This window comes from Arachis ipaensis, chromosome B10 (assembly GCF_000816755.2).
Source record: "Arachis ipaensis cultivar K30076 chromosome B10, Araip1.1, whole genome shotgun sequence".
Classification (NCBI taxonomy): Eukaryota; Viridiplantae; Streptophyta; class Magnoliopsida; order Fabales; family Fabaceae; genus Arachis; species Arachis ipaensis.
In genome coordinates, this window is record NC_029794.2 from 107,114,179 (window position 1) to 107,117,619 (window position 3,441).

Consider the following 3,441-nt stretch of genomic DNA (forward strand, 5'->3'; position numbering starts at 1 on the left):
TCACTCAATTTCGAGCTTCGAGTGCCAAGTTATGGCCCGTCGAAGTTGGTCAAAAATCCAATTTTATCAAAATTCTGCATAATGTTCATTTTGCTATTTTCTCAATTCATTTCCTTTCTAAACCAACACAAACCAATCTTTACACACCCTCTACACTCAAAATTCTCCTCCACCTCAATCTCAACAATTTTACCATCCAACCTTATATCCATCTATAATTACCTCATTTTCATTCTCAACCATATTTAACAACATAAACATCAACATGTAAATCATCACAATACCAACTACACAATTTAAGGCATCCGGCCAACATAACTCCATAATCAAACAATCAATCAATGAATTTTTCCACAAAATTATTCACCAACAATCAATTACCCAACAAATTCTCATCATCCCAACAACAAATCACATATGGCAAATGTCATCAACTTACCATAACTTACCAACTAGGGGATACTTACCCTATCACGGTCTCCGACCTATTTTCATATATTAATAGGTAATTAACATAACCTCTATCAATTCAATCATGCATACATACATCACAACACCATCAATTTTTACCAAGCATACCAAAATTTCAATTCTCAAATTCACAACATATCACATCATTCACACAATCATACACACTAAACCACATACCATCATCCACAATCATCATTCAACACTATCCTAGAGCATTTAACCTAGGTTTTCACATAATCTTACATAATATCTACCTGAAACTAAAAATCGTACCTCTTTGATGGCGGTTTCCTAACACTTGAGTTCTTTCCTCTCTAGATGGACCCAAGCTTTGGTCAATCCTTCAAGTTTCTACCAAGTGACCCAAAATTAGCCCAAGCGCTAATTCAAGCCTTAACAAAAGCTCCACAACCACACCAAATACCCAATACACACTAAAATCAACTAAGCAACTCTAATTTTACCAAATTTTACATATATTTAAACTAGGATTCACACGTATAGGAGAAGATTCAAAGAAAAAGAGTTTTTTTACCTTGAACCACGAAACCTTGGGTCAAAACCACTCTAGGACCCGAGGTAAGCCTCCCCTAAACACCAAAATGATAATGTTTTAACATTCACCTAACTAAAACTCGAATTTGAGGGAAAAAACAAAAATGAGGTAGATTTCTTGGGAGTACTCACCGCAAAAGTGGTATAGAATCAAAGAGAAATTCGAGAGCGACGCGTAGCCGCAAACAGTTCTTCGATCGGAGTTACAGTTTGAAAGTTATGTGAGATTGAAGATGGTGATGAGTAGTAAAAGTTAGGGCATCTCACTCTCCTTCTCTTCTCTTCATCATGACTCTCTCTCAATAATGGGGGGTGAGTGGCTGAATTGTATTAAGTGAGGTGCTTATGTATCATGGGCTTGAACCCAATGTGGGTTCGTTTGTGGTTCTTAGCCCTTTAGCCCTATCGTGGGCCAAAATCATTAAAATATGTGTTTGAATTTCTATCCCACAAACGTTTTCATCCCTGACCATTTGAAATTACTTTTAAATCTCTGACCTCTTAAAAAATTAGACATATGAATCCCTCCATTCATGTGGGTCCGTCAGACCTAATGAAAAAGTCTGATGTGACTCCCGTTGTACTGACTTAGCCGTTGCGAATGCACACGTGACGAAAAAGTTTTTAAAATGGGACAAATTAGTCCCTCTTCTTCGTCACTCTGTTTAGTGCAGGGCACTCGAACTCTACTTCCATGTTGCTCTCGAGCGCATGCCGACTTCCCATAGCACAAACCTCTCCTCTGAGTCACCAATCTCCAACGCACTCATGGTGGCACTGAAGTGTGCACAGGCACACCAGCGTCGCGGGTACCTCGAGCAACAGCAGCAGGCGTTCTTCACCATCAAAGTCAAGCTCAAGCAGCTCATTATATCCATCCTCGATGACTCAAGCGTCAGCAGAGTCATGCGCGAAGCAACCTTTTCCAGCCCCACGGTGTGTCCTCGCTCTTCGCCTTCTTCAAAGAACCTTTCTTCCCTTTCCTCAATAAACACCAAATCCTATCTCTTCCTATCTCTCTTTTCTTCCTTTCAAAAATAAAAAATTAAATCTCAACTATTCCCATTCTTCAATCTGTTATTTCTCCTTAGCAAAAATTGAAGTGCCACTTGGACGAAATCGTGGAGTGCCTTTACGCCGCCACTACCACGCCTCCTCGGTGTCTGAATTGCAAAGCAAATGCTGACGAAGTACACAATAGACAAAATAAATAGTCAAAGGACGAGGATTTGGATCCTTTGGAGGCTTATTCGATGATGAACAAAAGAAGATTCTAGAAATTAAGCACCAACTTGAAGATCCTCACCATATGTCGCTCTTGAAATTAAGAGGAATGCGAATCAGTTAAGGAAGCATTCCTCCACTGAAGTTCGCAGATTGGTGAAGCTTCTTGTCTAGTTTTGTTTTTTAAGTACATATGCTGAAGAATGAACGTTCATTCATGTAACAGATGAGTTGAGTCTTAGTTAACTTTTTTCCTTTTGTTTGCTTTGGATAAGAAATGGAAGGAATGTGCCTCTGACTCGGCCAAGTTCTCCCAAAAAGTGCCAAAAGGTTCATGCTTTATGTTTCCATGTTTGATTCGCTTTCAATTGTTATTATGTAAAGTCAACTATCATGTAACCTTGTGTCATGAATTATTCAGGATTCAAGAAATTGTTCATGGTGAATGGATTATAATCACAGTTTTGATTTATTTTGATTCGATTCAATATTGCTATCTATTTGCTTTATTTTGATTTGATAAGAATGTTTGTTGTTATTATTATTTAAAGAAGAACAAGAAGAAGAAACGGTAAAGAGGTGGAAGAAAAATAAAAATGATGGTATGTGAATGGAGGTGGAAGAAAGGAGAAGAAGGATTTATGTGTCTTATTATTTTGACAAAGAGGGACTAATTTATCCCGTTTTGAAAACTCTCCCGCCACATGTGCATCCGTACCACATACACATTAAAATTGTGCCAAACAACCTATGTATGAATTGTAATCTAAGTGTTTCTAAACCAAACACCATTAAAGTTTACAAAACTTGAAGCTTTACTTAATGGATAATGGAGTCTGTTCTGCTCTATATACACAGTATGAATCAACATAAACTTGATAATAACAATTTGCAAAGTAAATCAAATAAAATAAGATGAGAGATTAGTTACTTTAGCTCCGAAGTTGGCGCATAATCTAGAGGCACGAATGCCACCACTACTAGCTCCAATAACAAACAAGTCAAAGTCAAAATTAGTCGCCTTTTCTTCTAATGCACCAGTTGGTTCACCACCGATCAGCATCTTTCTGAGTTCTGACCATAGCTATATAAATCAATTAATCAATCTGCATCACCAACATCGTCGTTACGACTTAAAATAACAAGCTCAAATATTCTTTTTGGAAAAAAAATGTATATACTTTTTTAAAA